The 17,051-nt window shown below is 35.4% G+C and overlaps 2 pseudogenes; both read left to right on the forward strand.

Moving 5' to 3' along the window:
* Positions 1 to 7,532: 7,532 nt before the first annotated feature.
* LOC140693655 (olfactory receptor 5G3-like) lies at positions 7,533 to 8,491 on the forward strand (annotated as a pseudogene).
* Positions 8,492 to 9,151: 660 nt separating this feature from the next.
* Positions 9,152 to 13,023, forward strand: LOC140693656 (olfactory receptor 5G25-like; annotated as a pseudogene).
* Positions 13,024 to 17,051: the final 4,028 nt, after the last annotated feature.

Genomic DNA, 17,051 nt, shown 5'->3' on the forward strand with positions numbered 1-17,051 from the left:
TTCTCTTTCTTTCTTTGGTGGTTGCATTACTGGCAAATCTCTTCTAATGTATGTACTCTGTCTTTAGAAAGACAATAATTTAATCTTATTTTTGTCCAATGAAACAGGATAGATCTTTCAAAAGTGACTTTGGATTTTTTTTTATTGTTGTTCTCAATTATTTTCCACTCACAGTTTTACTCTCATAATGGACAATTCTTTTTATTAAAAAAAATAATTTTTGGAGAGGAAGAGCTGTGGACATAAGGTAATTTTTTTCACTTGATAAATACTAGGAATAAATTCTTAATTTAATGACTCCATTAATTGAACATGAATTATTAAATTATTAATAGCTAAATCTCAGATGCAGTGATGCTCCTTAATTTCTTAAAAAGTGGTTTTTGCTCTTTGCAAATCAATTAATTAACTATAAGGATTACAGGGACAAACCGTTTTGAGAAATTCTGATTTGAGTTGGTAGCAGAGTTCCTAACTAGGGATCTCTGGAGCTTACACAGGCACAGGAGACACTGTGGTGTGGTCAGGATACTGATGCTCGAGTTTGGATATTCTGTTGTTTTTGAACAGGGAGAGGAAAAACGTTTGAAGAGACTGGAAATTAGTTCCGCTGACCTCTTTGTATGTGGATGTACTGCCACCTGTTGGTCATTTCTTGTCATTGACCAGCTTTTGAAGGCTGATTCAGTGGATTCTTTTTTGTTGTTGTTGAAGGGTAATTAACCTATGATACTACATGAGTTTCAAGTAGACGACATAGTGATTTGACATTTAAATACATTACTAGATGATGACCACACTATTTCAAGTTACCATCTGTTGCCATACAAAGTTACAGTGTTATAGTGACTGTATTCCCAATGCTGTGCTTTACAGCCCCATCATTTATTTATTTTGTAACCATAAGCATGTACCTCTTAATACCCTCCACCTATTTCGCCCATCTGATGAACCATGAGTTTGTTCTCTGTATCTGTGAGTCTGTTCCTGTTTTGGTATGTTATGTTTGTTTGTTTGTTTGTTTACTTTTAGGTTCAATATATAAGTGAAATCATGCAGTATTTGTCTTTCTCTGTTTGGCTTATTACATTCATGTTTAAAGTTTCTGTTGGGAGTCATATTGTTGAGCTTGCTTTATTCACAATAAAAAAATTTTACCTTTTAATTGGGCTATTTAGAGCATTTATAGAATGATAATTTGTATGCTTGGGCTTAAATCTGTTGTCTTGCTTTTTGTTTTCTTTTTGTCTGTTGTCTATTAATTTTTGCCTCATCTTCCTTATTTCCTTGTATCAGTCATTAGTTGAAATCTGCCCCTGGGGAATGTTCATTTTTTTGGCACATCTTGGTGGTGGTGGAGAAGTAGAGGAAAGACAGATCCTGAAATAAAGAAATGCAGGTGGTGGCAGTGAAATTTGACTGGTTTGTATGGGAATGATAAGGGTGGGGCACAAACGGAGTCTGCCATGCTAACCAGAGTAAAAGTGGGAAGCAGAGTGTGTCCTACACTTTCTGTAGTGCCTGAAATTTATCTCAAATGTGACTTTGAAACCTTCTTGCTGACTAAAAAATGTAGAATCATTCTAAAGGTGTGACAGGAGTGCCCAGTAAGTCATAAAGGCCCATTTTAAATTTTGCCCCAATTTAGGAGAAACTACAAATATGTCTCAAATAAACAGCTAGGAATATTAGGATATGATCTAGTTTCATTTATCATGTCGCTGGTGCCAGCTTTATAACTGCTACTTGCTGCGTACCAGGGAGTAGATACTGGACACAAAAGGGATTACATAGCAAAGAACTAAAGATGGTGATGTGACATGGGACAACAAAAATTAGAAGGTCTGCAAGCTAGCACCTCTCAGTCTACCGACACCTGCATCATACCTGTTGAAATGCATCTGCATTTTCCAGAAAAGTAAATTTCTTGGTTTATGTCTAGTCGCTTACATGTTCCATTTATTTTTGATAAAACTATAGGAAGAAAGTAAAATTTTTAGATTTAGAGGTGAAGACATGAGTAAATAATAGATTTGGAAGTAATTCCTTAGTCAGATCATAATACTACACATATTATTTTTTACTCTGTTTTATTCAGTTAATAAATAATATGAATATCTATCTCTTCATCTGATTAAATATTCCTTTCAACGTGATTTTCGGTGTTTTCTTTTACACTTATAAAGTGTGATTGCACGTAGTACAAAATTTAAATTACATAATACCAAATTAAATAAATGTTGTTTCCCATCTACTCCAAACATTCTTATGAAGATATCTAAAAATTTTTAAATTGAAGTACAATGTGGGTTCATTTCTTGTGTACAATAGTGATTCAGTTATGCATATATATATTCCTTTTCTTATTCGTTTCATTATGTGCTGTTGTAAGATGTTGTGTAGAGTTCCTTGTGCTGTACAGTAGGACTTTGTTGCTGATCTAATTTGTGTATAGTGGTCTCTGCAAACCCTAAACTCCCAGTTTATGTCTCCATCCTCCCCTCCTTTTCCTACCCTGGTGAACATAAATTTGTTTTCTATGTCTGTGAGTCTGTCTCTGTCTTGTAAATAACCTCATTTGTGTACTGTTTTTAAAGATGTCCCATAAAAATGATATATGGTATTTTTCTTTCTCTTTCTAGCTTACTTCACTTAGTATGATGATCTCTAGTCCCATCCCTATTGGTGCAAATACCATTATTTTTTCTTTTTTAATGACTGATAGTATTCTGTTGTATATGTGTGTGTGTGTGTGTGTATACATATACACACAACTTTTTATCCAGTCATAGGTTGATGGACATTTAGGTTGCTTCCATGTCTTGGCTATTGTAAATAGTGCTGCTGTGAATATTGGGGTGCAGGTGTCTTTTCAAATTAGAGTTCCCTGAGATATATGCCTAGGAATGGGATTGCTGGACATAGGATAAAACTATTTTCAGTTTTTTAAGGAATCTCCATACTGTTTTCCATAACAGCTGCATCAAACTGCATTCCCACCAACAGGGTAGGAGGGTCACCCTTTCTCCACACCCTCTCCAGCATTTCTCATTTGTGGATTTTTTAATGATGACCATTCTGACCTGTGTGAGGTGATGCCTCACAGTAGTTTTGATTTGCATTTCTCTGATAATTAGTGATACTGAGCATTTTTTCATGTGCTTGTTGGCCATTTGTATGTCTTCACTGCAGAAATGTCTATTTAGATCTTCTGCTGAATTTTGATTGTGTTGTTTGTCTCTTGGTTATTGAGTTGTATGAGCTCTTTGTATATTCTGGAAATTAAAGCCTTGTCAGTCGCATCATTTGTAAATATTTTCTTCCATTCTGTAAATTGTATTTTCATTCTGTTTATGGTCTCCTTTGCTGTGCAGAGGCTTATAAATTTAGTCTTGTCTCTTGTTCAGTCTTTAAGCCATTTTGAGTTTTTTTTGTGTGTGTATGGTGTGAAAGAGTGTTCTAGTTTTATTTATTTGCAGGCAGCTGTTCTGCCTGTGTTTTCCTCTAGCAATTTTATAGTGTCCAGTCTTTCTTACATTTAGGTCTTTAACGCACTTTGAGTGTTTATATATGGCATTACAGAATGTTCTAATTTCATTCTTTTATAGGTAGCTGTCCGGTTTTCCCAGCACCACTTATTGAAGAGACTGTCTTTTCTCCATCATATATTCTTGTTTCCTGTGTTGTAGATTAATTAACTATAAGTGCATGGTTTTATTTCTGGACTTCTGTTTTTGTGCCAGTTAGATACTGCTTTGATTACTGTAGCTTTGCAGTATAGTTTTAAGTCAGGGCGTGTGATTCCTCCAGCTCTGGTCTTCTTTCTCTAGATTGTTTTGGCTATTTGGGGTCTTTTGTGTTTCTATACAAATTAAAAAAAATTTGTTGTTCCTGTTCTGTGAAAAATGTCATTGGTAATTTTACAGGAATTGCACTGAATCTGCATATTGCCTTGGGTAGTATGGCCATTTCAACAATATTAATTCTTCCAGTCAAGAGCATGGGATATCTTCCCATTTCTTTAAATCATCTTTAATTTTCTTAATATTTTATAGTTCTCGCTTATAAGTCTTTTACCTCCTTGGTCAGGTTTGTTCCTAAATATTTTATTTTTCATGTGGAGTCTTTAGTGTTTTCTATGCATAGTAGCATGTTACTTGCCTATAGTTTTGTTAATGGAATACTTCTTCCTTTTATTTTCCATATTTCTTTTTTTTGGTAGATTTAATGAAGTGCCATTTAAAAAAATCTGTTTTTGTTGTTTTCTCATTGCTTTTAAGTGGTTTTTAAGACAAATAACAGGTATAAATACTATTTTCCTGACATCTTTAATCAAAAGTAGATAGCATAATTTTATCTACTAAATATGAGCCATTATGAATTACACAGGTTTTGTGGATTTGTTTTCCACTAATTCAATAAATATGTACACAACACCAATTATTGATGAACTTTTGAGACAGATACTTAATAGGGGTTAAAAATGAGCTAGCAATGAAGTGTTATTGGGGTTGAAAGAATGAGTTATCAGATCTTCTTGATGGGATAAACAATTAGGTTCTCAGAGAAGCCGGTGACTGAGACAGTTCACCCTCTGTACCAGACTATACATTTCTTCTCTCTCTTGTGACCCTCCCCTCTCAAACAACTGCCTTGACTTAGCTTCCTTGCTTCTGTTCATCTTATTAGCACTGCCTGGAATGCCTTTCCCCTAACTTCAGTTTATCCAAATTAAACTTATCTTTTTAGACCTTTTCTTCTTTGTACATTTCCTCATATATTCAAGCTGACAGTCATCTGTTGTACTTTAGGAGTCTGGTGACTGTTTTTTTCATTTTTTGCCTTGAGATAAGAAAATGCTACTTTGAATTGATGTTTTCTTTTTTATCAGATATTGTCTAATTTTGGAGATTAAAAGAATGAGGCACAGAGAGATTTAAAAATTTGCTCAAAGTGACACAGCCAGTAAGTGATGAAATTAAGGTTTGCAGGCAATGTGGATCCAGAAACTAGGCAGCAAGCTACGTCCTCCAAGTTGGTGCTGGGTTCTCAACGTATCACTCCCCACTCATAGGAAAGAGAGCTCTCTTTTGTTGGTAGAGGATCCTAAAGTGGGAAAAAACATGTTGTTTTCTTAGCAGTTTTCTCTTTGAGAATAGATACAGTTGGTAAATAACACTTGGTCCAAATGCCACTGAGACCATGTTAACTTTGTCCCTCTAGGTATAAGCTCTTGAGCTTTTAGTTCTTTGGGGACCTGGCTCTAAATCTTTGAAAACTCCAAAAGAAAAATTCCCTTATTCTGTACAACATGTGAATCAATGTGCAGGTCAAAGAGTATCTCTTAACTGCCAAGATGTTCAAGATGAGGGATTTGTCTTCTTTGCCAAGTATCTAGAAAATCTAAGAAATATTCTTAAAAAAGTTTGTCACAATGAGGGAAGTTGAAAATTCCATCCTTATTTCTAGAAAATGGTTACGTCCCTTGAAGCAATTAATGGAGATACACAAAGGATATCCTTAGAGAAGTGAAGACAATGCATTTTGGACACTGAAGTTTTTGAAATATGGTGGAGAAGCAACAGGATGAGTTTGCACTTTAGGAATGTATTATCCCCCTCCCCAGCCCAGGTTCTCTAAAGACAGCAGACTGGCATTTTTTCACATCCTTATGAGAGTAAATAACTGGTCTTTTCAGTGATTTTTTCCTGAACTGATTTTCTTGTTTATTTCTTTTTGAGATAGAGATACTGTGATGTCCATAAAGAATTCTAAGGTCATAGAATGTTAGCTGTGAAAGTAACATAGAGATAATCCTGCATTTTTAAAAATAGAAGACTGAAAATAACTTACATTTAAATAAGTAAATAGTGGTTTAACGAAAGACCAGAAGCAGTCTGTTCAACCCACTATCTCCACACAACTATACTGGCATATTTGGATGGATAAAAAGGAAAACATTCATGCAATGGAAAAGGCTTCATATCTAAGCCTAGAATTTTCTTTGTGCTTAAAATATACTCCATGTAGCATTAAGCAAATGATCATGATAATGATAAATATCATAAATCAAATAGATATATTCACTAATTTTTTCATAGACTGAGCTCCACATATAATTACTATATAATTCAAGATTGGTATATTGATTTAAATTTTTTAAATTGAAGTATAGTTATTTACAGTGTTTCAGGTGTACAGCAATGTGATTCAGTTACATATATGTTCTCCTCTTACAGATCCTTTCTATTATAGGTAATTACAAGGTATTGAATACAGTGCCCTGTGCTGTACAGAAGATCCTTGGGGTTTATCTCTTTTATATGTAGTACTGTGTAGCTGTTGATCCCAAATTCCTAATTTAATTCCTCCTCCCATTTCCCCCTTTGGTAACTATCTGTTTTCTGTATCTGTGAGTTTATTTCTGTCTTATAAATAAGTTAATTTGTATCATTTTTCAGATTCCAAATATAAGGGATACCATAAGATATTTGTCTTTGTCGGACTTAAGAGTAATATATTGCTTCTATTTTACTGAAAGAAGACATTAATTTCAGTGGTAATAAATGTTGTTTGAAAGTGTTTTTTTTTTTCACAAAAAGTATCCTACATAGTGATCTTCCCTTAGGAATTTAAAACAGTTGATTTTTTTTTCTTCCTTGCTAGTGAGTCAGAAATAACATATTTTTGAATGTGTTCTCTGCATAAACTGTTATGCATTTGACATTTTACATATATTATTACTATAATTGATATTGCCTGACAGATTTCAGGATAAGTGCCCTAAAATTAGTTTATATGAAATATGGGCAATCACATAAAGTAATTCCATGTGATTTTGGTACAAAGGGTGCTTAGTTTTGTACACAATTTCCATGATGTGTTGCTGTCCAACATTTACCAGATCACTTCATCTTACAGGCACAGCCTCCCCATTCCCTCTGTGACAGCATATCATTTTATATGAGTAACCTCTGTCATTTGTGTGTGTTATCATTTCCACATCTTTTTACAACTGGAAGTAGGGAACAAACTGAAAAACACACATGTGAATTGTGTCTTAACAGTATTACAATGGTACTGATCATGCTGTAAGATCAAGAACTCCTCTGGTTAGTCTTTCCCAGATGTCATATATTAGGATCTGAGTATCATTAGTTTTACAATATTCCCAGTAAGGTCTTCCATCTGTTTTTTTTTTAATCCCATCATACAGTAATATGAAACTTGGGGAACAGTTCATGTACAAGCTTAGAACTTGAAGGAGTTTTGGATAATAGAGTTGGACTCTTGATGGGAGAGAGCAGAGGTCAAGGGTGAATATCCAAGTTGACATAGGATCTTTGTATCAACTGTCCTGAACTAGTATCTAGGAATATTATCTTCCAGTTTGACATTACTTCAATACTTTTCTGTAACAAGTCTGTTTAAGATATTCTGTCATTGAATTAAAATATTATTTGTTACTCTTAATGATATATTTTAAACTAATAAAATGTTTCTCTTTCTTATTAACAAATTACAGATGACCAATGGAAAATAAGAATCAGACAGCAGTGATTGAATTCCTTTTCTTGTGCCTCACAGATCATCTCCACCTGCAGATGGTACTATTTGTTAGTTTTCTCTTTGTCTGCCTTGTCACCCTGGAGCTTAATTTGGGGATGATCACTCTCCTATGGATCGATCCCAGACTCCACATGCCTATGTACTTCTTTCTCAGCCACTTGTCCTTTGTAGACACATTTTCCTCTTCTTCCATTGCCCCCAAGATGCTGTGTGATATCTTTGTAGAAAAACAGTCATCTCTTTCATGGGTTGTGCTGCACAGATGTGGTTCTTTGGTCTTTTTGTGGAAACTGAGTGTTTTCTCTTGGCTTCCATGGCATATGATTGGTATGTGGCCATCTGCAAGCCCTTGCTGTACACCCTCATTATGTCCCAGAGGGTCTGCGTGCAGCTGGTTCTGGGCCCTTATGCTGTGGGTCTTCTAAGCACCATGATGCACACAATTCACATGTTTTGCTTACCCTTCTGTGGTCCAAATATCATCAATCACTTTTTCTGTGATATTTCACCACTGCTTTCCCTGGCGTGTGCAGACACCTGGATCAATAAGTTGGTGCTTTTCATCTTTGCAGGAGCCATAGGAGTTCTCAGTGGCCTGAGAATCATCATTGTCTCCTATGTTTGCATCCTGGTGGCCATGCTGAGGATCCAGACTGCTGATGGGAGGAGGAAAGCCTTCTCTACTTGTTCTTCTCACCTGGCAGTTGTCTCCATCCTATGTGTGATTCTTTTCTTCACCTGTGTCCAACCTAGTTCAAGTTCCTCTCTAAATATCAATAAATTAATTTCTCTGTTTTATATTGTGGTAGCCCCCATGTTGAACCCCCTCATCTACAGCTTGAGGAACAAGGAGGTGAAAGATGCATTCAGTAGGAAGTTTGAAAGGAAAAAAGAATTTTTAATAGATAAAATAGAATTCTAATTGTGCTGCACCACTCTTGTTAATTCAGTTATGTGTGGTCAAGAGAAGACAGTACTGAGAATGAGACATTCCCCTTAGTTCCTTGGTCTGCTGTTTTCAAGATCATTCATATACTAGACATATTGTTTATATTGTTCTTCTTCAGTCTGCTCCTTTGCAAAATGTTGGGGAATATAAAATATTTTACATACATGTTGAAAGTAGAAATGTAAGAGATGCCAGAAGAAAGTCCAGGAGAAAATTTGTATCTTCTTACAGGTGAGAAGACATTTTATTCCAGCCCAGAAAAGCAAACATTGTAAGAGAAAGATCAACAAAGTCTATCCATAAAGGACCATAAATGATAGACCTTGATAAAAGCTGAACTATGGAAAGTGAGAGAACAGCTGTAGAACAAGTGACTTACAATGAGTTAGTGTCCCAACAGGAAAATGTTGGAACATGTATATACATATATATGAAACACAGTAGAGAAATTAACCAACAAATGAATGGGCAATGACATAACTGGAAATACAAATGCCCAAAAGCATAAATATATACAAAAATTGCTCAACTTCTCAGTTGCTTAAGTAAATGAAATGAAATTGCAATCTGTTTTGTTTTTGTTTTTGTTTTTCCATCTATCAGATTGGCGAACACTAAGCTGATTAGGTTGCAATGCTGGTAAGGTCACCATTTGGGTATTCTACACTTCACTATAGTGGGTACATTTTCAGAAACTAATTTGATGATTTCTAGTAAAATGCACTTGATCTTTGACCTAGCTATCTTACATTCAGAAATTTATGCTATAGAAATATAAATACCAGACACAAGTTTTGCAACATGATTTATAGGGGGGATAAAAGGATACAGTCTGATTTTGTTTCAGGAGAAGCAAATCTTCTTCCTATGAATCATTATGCAGCTAATTATAAAAAGAATGATTTAGATATCTGTGCTTTTGTTTGGAAGAAACTCCCTGATACTATTATAAGTGAATGGAAAAAAATCCCAAGTCAAAGTGAAATCTGCAGAATTGATTACACTTAGTAAAAATAATGTGGGGGCAGAGTCTACCTACTGTGTAGAATATATTGGCATGCGCATTATACAAGATGATAGAGACAAGTGTGGAAGGCTACAGACTGAACTGTGAGCACTGGTTTCTTCAGTGGCATGCCCATTGGAAGCAGGAGGGTGGGGTGGTGCTCCATCCTCATCTGGGTTGTTGAACTTGTTTTATAACAAATATGTCTACCTTTGTAATTAAGATTCACTTTTGAAAAGCCACAGTCTGTGTCAAAACTGAATGAATAAATTTATCAGTAAATAGATAAATTGAGGAGGATGGACTTAAGTAGCCTTCTCTAAATGCTGCTTCTACATTCCACCATTCTCTGACTTTATGAAACACTTCTGAACATTGGTTACTGAAATATTGTTCAAAACCTAAGTAAAATGGAGAGGTTCTCAGCCACTCTGTGCTTCTGTCTCTCACTTCTTCCCTCTAAAGATATGCATTTTCCTCCACCCACATAGTCTATAACTTCTATACATAGTGGTATGCTTTCTCTTGACTAAAACCTTTGAAATGATAGCAGAATGCTAAAAGTGACACAATGCAAGTGTGATGAGATTTGAAAGGAACAGTAAATATTACCTTAAATGTATCCATATAAAACTAACATCGCTAATTGTCAGTCTTGTAAAATTTTCCAGCACCATTTTACTAAGAATTGTTAAAACTTGGGCCTAGGTGTGACAAAGGGAAAAGATATTTTTCCTATTTTTTATCTAGAAGGACACAACAGTTTCTTTCCCAGTCAAATTTTGCCTTAAAGTGCCTCTATTCTGGGTCTTCACTGTGTAACGTGTCTCAAATCACAAGTCACCTTTTGAGATGGTCACTTCCTAGTATGATGCTCGAAGTGTTTTCTATCTTTTAATTGTTCCTTAAGCATTTATGATTTAACATCCATTGAAAGGGGATTGGGAGAAGAACAGTAGGAAGCAAGTGGTAATTATAAATTTCCTCAATGGCTGAGTTCCTTCTGTAAATATATGCAAATATGTGCAAATATATGCAAAACCAACTGTCCTCTGAAGCTCTAGTTACTGCAGTTCTGATGCCCTGATGTTTTTTCTGTCTAGAATACTCTTTGTACCATGATTACATGTATAACTCTGCTTGTTTTTCATGCACTACATAAGTGTGGCTTCCATTTGGAGGATTAATTACCCTGTCAACACTGCAGCATCATATTCTTTTCCTTCAGACTTTATAAGTGTAACATGTTGCATATTAGGATAATGTTTTTGGTTTTGCTTTGTTTTTATTAGTGAGAAGTATTCCCAGCTGATTCTTCATATTAGGTGTGATGGAAATTCACTTGGAGTTACATTTTTTTGTTCATCTCATAGGTCTATAAGTGGTTCTCCATATTTTGGAATGAAAGGGTGGATTCCAATATGAGGAGCAGAGAAATTCTACATCAATGAATGCCTCCAGACACTGAAATCCCCTGATATACACTATTGGTGCCTAGGAGGAGGGCATCAATTTTAATGAGATACGGTTTCTCAAGAGATGTTGTTTTTTTTTGTTTTTGTTTTTGTTTTTGCTTCTGGCTTCCTTCAGGACTTTTTTCTTTACCTTTGATTTTTTTGTATTTTGAAATTTTTATGCTTAGGTATAGTTATTTGTTTGTTTTTGACATTTATCCTCCTTAGTGTTCTCTGAGCTTCCTGGATCTGAGATTTGGTGTCGAACATCAATTTGAGGACATTCTTAGTCATTATTCTCTAAAACACCTACATTCCTCATACTGTTAGTATATACACTGGTTAATCTTGTCAAACTCCTTTGAAGTTTTTAGTCCATAGTAAGAGACTGGTTCTTAAATACTGAGTCAGTGTTGTAACCAGTGGAGTATTATCAGAAGCTGGGAAAGAAAAATAATATCTTAAGGATGAAAAGGATACACCAGGAGGTGTTTTGGAGAAAGCATCACAGAGTAGACACTGTTGTGGCCTTTGAATCCTGTTCAAAAACCAGCTTCTTTTGTCTGAGCTTGCACTCCTTCTTAGGCTTCAGAAGTTATCCTGTAGATACAACACTATTCTTCTAGAATCTAAAGGAATTGACAAGGAAGATAGATTCTTAACACCCATCACCCAAGGTGAGAGTGAGAGCTATCAGCCTGAATTCATCAAATTCACATAATACCTTATCTATGAAATATGTCTTAAAATATCCTCCATTCAAAAGCAGGGGCTTTTGAACACAGTTAATAATCTGGACTTGCCTTGGGTAATCTCCAAGGGGAACTCCTACACCTAAAATTCTGATTCCCTTCAAAAATTCTGTTTTGATCAAGAAGAAACTGAAAAGCCCAGTGAGGTTCAGCGACTTACTCAGTATCACACAGATAGTTAGTAGGTAGTTATGATGACCACCTAGAGGTCGAAGACAGGATTGTCATCTGTCAGTCTACTCTGCAAAATGTAAAAACATAGAAGTTGTATTTATTTTTAAAAATAAGTCCAACTATGAATTGATTCAAAGGAAAAATCTCTCTCTTTCTCGTTACAGATTAGATCAGAGAAGTGGATAATGGAAATCACACTTTGGTGATTGAGTTTGTTTTTGTGGGCTTAACAAATCACTTCCAGCACCAGCTTCTTCTTTTTATGATATTTCTATTGGTTTATCTTGTCACTCTTCTGGGAAACATGGGGATAATGACTCTCATTTGGATGGATTCTCGACTCCACACCCAAATGCACTTATTTCTCAGCCACTTGTCCTTTGTAGATGTCTGCTTCTCTTCTTCTGTCATTGGTCCCAAATTGTAGACTGACATCCTAGTGGAGAAAAAAGTCTTCTCTTTCTTTGGTTGTGTTGCCCAGATCTGGCTTTTTGGTCTGTAGTGACTGAGTGTTTCCCTCTGGCTTCCATGGCATATGATCAGTATATGGACATCTGTAAGTCCTTGTTGTGCACACCCATGTCCCAGCAAGTCTGTATGCACCTGGTGGTAGGGCCTTATGCTGCCATGGGTCTTAAAATTACCATGATCCACATAACTTTCACCTTTCACCTGCCTTACTGTGGTCAGAATATCACCAATCACTTCTTCTGTGACCTTCCTGTTCTCTCTCTGGCATGTGCAGACACACAGATCAGTAAATTTTTACTTTTCATCTTGGCTGGAGCTCTAGGAGTACTCAGTGGTGTGATCACCTTGGTCTCCTATGTTTACATTGTCATCGCTATCCTGAGGATCCATTCTGCTGATGGGAAGTGGAAAGCCTTTTCCATTTGCTCTTCACACCTGACACCTGTCTCCATCCTTTATGGGACACTCTTCTTTATCTATGTATGTTGGAGTTCTAGTTTCTCCCTGAATATTAACAAAGTGGTTTCTGTGTTCTACACAGCTGTGATTCCCATGTTAAACCCACTTACCTACAGCCTAAGAAACAAAGAGGTCAAGGATTCATTCAGAAGAACATTTGAAAGGAAGAAATTTCTTTTGAGTAAGTGAACTATGACATTGTTTGTATTATAGATTGAGAAGGTAAATAAATTAGAACATCATTTGTACTGCAGAGTGAGAGCTAATATTTATGTACGATGGAAAAACTGCAAATTGTGTGTTGAGATTCACTCTTTATTACTCTGTCATCGATAAGTCACACAATGTCTTTAGGTTACAATTTTCTCATTTTGTTTTTTCTTATTTCTTATTCAGCAGAGATGAACTTTAGAACTTTAAACTCAGATAAGTAGATTACTGAATCCCAAGACTTTAAAAAAACATTGTTACTCATATACACACAAAAATTTATGACTAGGATATGAGAGGTTCTTTGTTATATCCTGAATAAATATTATCATCATAACCAGTGACTTAGAAGTATTTCTATTTTGCTTATAATATGTTGAGATCTCTCATTGTCTGTGATCTTGACCTTGACTCATTAATCACAAACTGTTAAAAAGTATACTATGGTCAAAATGTAGAAACTTCCACTTATAGGATAAATACGTCTAGGGCTGTAACATACAGTGGTGACTATAGTTAACAATACTGCATTGTATATTTGCAAGTTGCTGAGAGAGTAGATCTTAATAGTTCTCATCACAAGAAATAAAATTTATAACTCTGTTAGGGAATTGATAAACTTATTACAGTAATCATGTTGCAATATATATAAATACTGAGTCATCATGTCATACACCTTGGGCAAACACAATATTGTATGTCAATCGTATATCAATAAAATTGAAAAGGTGAATTATTCAGGAATCATGCAACCATAGCACTCTCTACTACTACTTTCATGTTTAGAGGAGGTGTTTTACCAAGGTATTTTACATCCCCTATACTTTTTGCTCATAATAATAACTTCCAGGGGTTTTGCCATGATTTGTGCATGTGAAATGTAGAATACATTCCAGTTCTTTAATAAAGTGTTACTTATTACTATTGTTATTTATTGATTTTTGTGTCATAGGCAGGATATTAATTCCATTTTTACAGACAATGAGCCAAACAGCCATGAAGAATCAATGGATTGCCCATGACCTCATAATTTGGACTCACATTTTAATTTTTTCCACATACAATATTCTTTCAAACATATTTCTGTGTTTTATTTATTGGAACATAGCAACATATCCAAGAAATGAGGGGGATAAACCATGTTTTTGTATCATTGTAAGTCAAGACTCAATGAGACCCACACTGTCATCTCTGAAGGCTTTCTTTAAAAGACATGCGTAGTATGCATGAGGTCTTGGGTTCAATCCCCAGTATCTCCATTAAAAGCAAATAAACCTAATTATCTCCCTTCCTTGCCGAAATAAAATAATACAATGATGTAAAGCTGTTAAAGATAATAACTTCTGCTTTCTCATGCAGTGTACTTTGGGAAGACAGTATTTGCAAATTGATTCTGATAAAGTTTCTGCTCATTTCAGTGTATTTTCATTTGAAAATACTGATATACTTCGAGTAAATTGGTTTGACAGCAGGTTTCTTCCTGTATAATTAGCATCCTCATTTTCTCAACAATATTCACTTAAGACAAAGCTGATACTGGGGACAGAAAAAATGATTTTAAAAAATAATGTTGGATCCATTGGATGTCTGCATGGAAAAAAATGGAATTTACCCCCATCTCACAATACACACTAAGATCATCTCCAGATGATTTGGAGATCAAGATGTGAAAGGCAAGGAATTAAAGCATCCGGAAGATAATATTGGAGAATATCTCTGTTACAGGTGGTTGCAAATTAAAAAAATAATAATAAGGTACAAACATACTAAACATGAAAGATAATATTGATTCTCTGAATCACATTAAAATTGAGAACTTAGGCTTACACTGAAGAGCATAAACATGTAAACCACAGCAAGGGAAATGTATTTACAATGCATATAGTTGATATACCTGGAATATATGGATAAATATTAACTTTAAAATAGACAGGCAATCCAGTCAAAAAATGTGAGCAAGACATTTGAACAGGCAGTTCATAAAACTGGTTATGTAAATGTCCTATAAATATTGCAATAGGTTGCTCAAACTCGCTAGAAATCAGGGAAATGGTGGTTAAAGGCACAATGAGATACCACTCCACACTCACTGAGATGGCCAAAGTGACAAATACTGACTCTCATGAACTACTAATGGGAGTGTAAATAATGGGTTTTGGAAAACTCCTTGAAATATCAGTCAATATGAATATATACATACCTTATAACAAAGAAATTTTACTGTCAGGTATCTTCCCAAGAGATATGTGTGCTCATGAACACCAAAGGACATGGTGTTCACTGGATGATCTTTGGAGAAAAATTCCCAAAATGTAAAAACTGAGAGCAACTCAAATGCCCAACAACACAGAAATGGATAAATCATTTGTGAAATATCAATATATTAGAATACTAACAGCAATGCAATATATGGACTAGAGATTTATTCAACCAGGGATAAATTTCACAGACATGATGTGGATGGTGGAGATGGTGTATTTCTTGACGTAGGTGGTGCTTGCATGTTTGTGTTCACTTTGTAGTAATCACTGAGCAGTACACTTAAGATGTGTACATTTTTCTCTCTGTTATTCATCAATAGAAGCTTAAAAATGTAGCATCGGGCTTGCCTTTGTCAGTGAAACCTCTTTCAATTCCTCAGGAAAAAAACCTGCACGAATAGAATAGAAACTCTTCATACATTCTGATTCTCAGTGATTTTCCTGTCCGTGTTGGGAAAAAGATAAACAATTATAATGTCAAATAAGGCACCCTTGTGGTGGATCCTCTATTATACTGTACTTTAGTTGAGCAGTTCCAGAAATTTTGTGGTACTTCTTGTGAGAAAAATGCAGACATTATTACATCATTGCACTAAAATTTATTCTTTAAATAGTTTAAGAAGGAGGTAAGAAATAAGGCATTTATCTAAACAATTACTGTGATCCCAGTGGATTTTTAAAAGTGTTTAAAGAAAGCAAGAACATTTTAATTTACATCCTTCTTAGCAATACAATCCCCAAGGTATGGCATACTTTAGGGACATAAATTCTTCCAGGACAAAAAATGATGTAACTACTTCTGGAAACTGTAAACCACGAGAATATTATGTTTCCGAGTGGAATCATTAGTTCCTTGGGAAGAAAACTAATAATAAAACCAAGTGGCTCCTAGAAAGTCTGACTTCTCTGTGCAGAGTACGGGGGTGGGGAGTGGGGCGAGGGGAGGTGAGGAGATGAAATGCATGCTGAAAAAGAATGCAAATTGTACTCCATTTTAATTTTAATTTTCTAAAGAAGAAAGGAATTCGTTAAAATGTAAGTTTAGACTTTTTTTTATTATTATCATTTCTGCTTCTCTGTTTATCTTCAAGAAGTTCAAAATGAGTTAAATGGATTTATGGGAAAATAAAAATGTATGACATTTAAAATGTGTTTATTTGGTACATACACACGTATCTGGTTAGAATGTTGCACACAGTCTAAGAAGTAATGTGAAATCCTGTAAAATGCACAAAGAGGTTACAGTCAAGTTAAATCCCTCTTAAGGACCCAGTGACTGTGAGGCAGGAAGCTCCATAGAAAGACTGGCAGGACCCCTAGGCAGGACCGCTGCTCTCCTCCCATCACAGTCCGGTTCCCTGGCCCAGAGGTTTTAATCTCACTTTTTGCCTCTAAAGCAGCTAACTTACACCTAGAATTCTATTGGTTCCCTGAGCTCACTTCTGATTGGTTATTACTCTCACTCCTGATTGGTTATTACTCTCACTTCTGATTGGTCCACTTCCCTAACTTCTGATTGATCCATTTGTAATACTTTATTTGCATGGAACTCACTCCTGATTGGTCTATTTCTACAGAGCTTATTCCTGGTTGGTCAACTTCTGTTGTACTTTATTTGCATATGATGTTGCAAAGTGTAAAACTGGCAGCCTATAAAAGGCCTGTATAAACCTACAGACAGGGTCCAGAGCTTTAAGTGTTAACTCCTCTGGGCTCTCTGGTGTAATAAACCTGAGTTCTCCATCT

The sequence above is a fragment of the Vicugna pacos genome, unplaced genomic scaffold (assembly GCF_048564905.1).
Source record: "Vicugna pacos unplaced genomic scaffold, VicPac4 scaffold_20, whole genome shotgun sequence".
Classification (NCBI taxonomy): Eukaryota; Metazoa; Chordata; class Mammalia; order Artiodactyla; family Camelidae; genus Vicugna; species Vicugna pacos.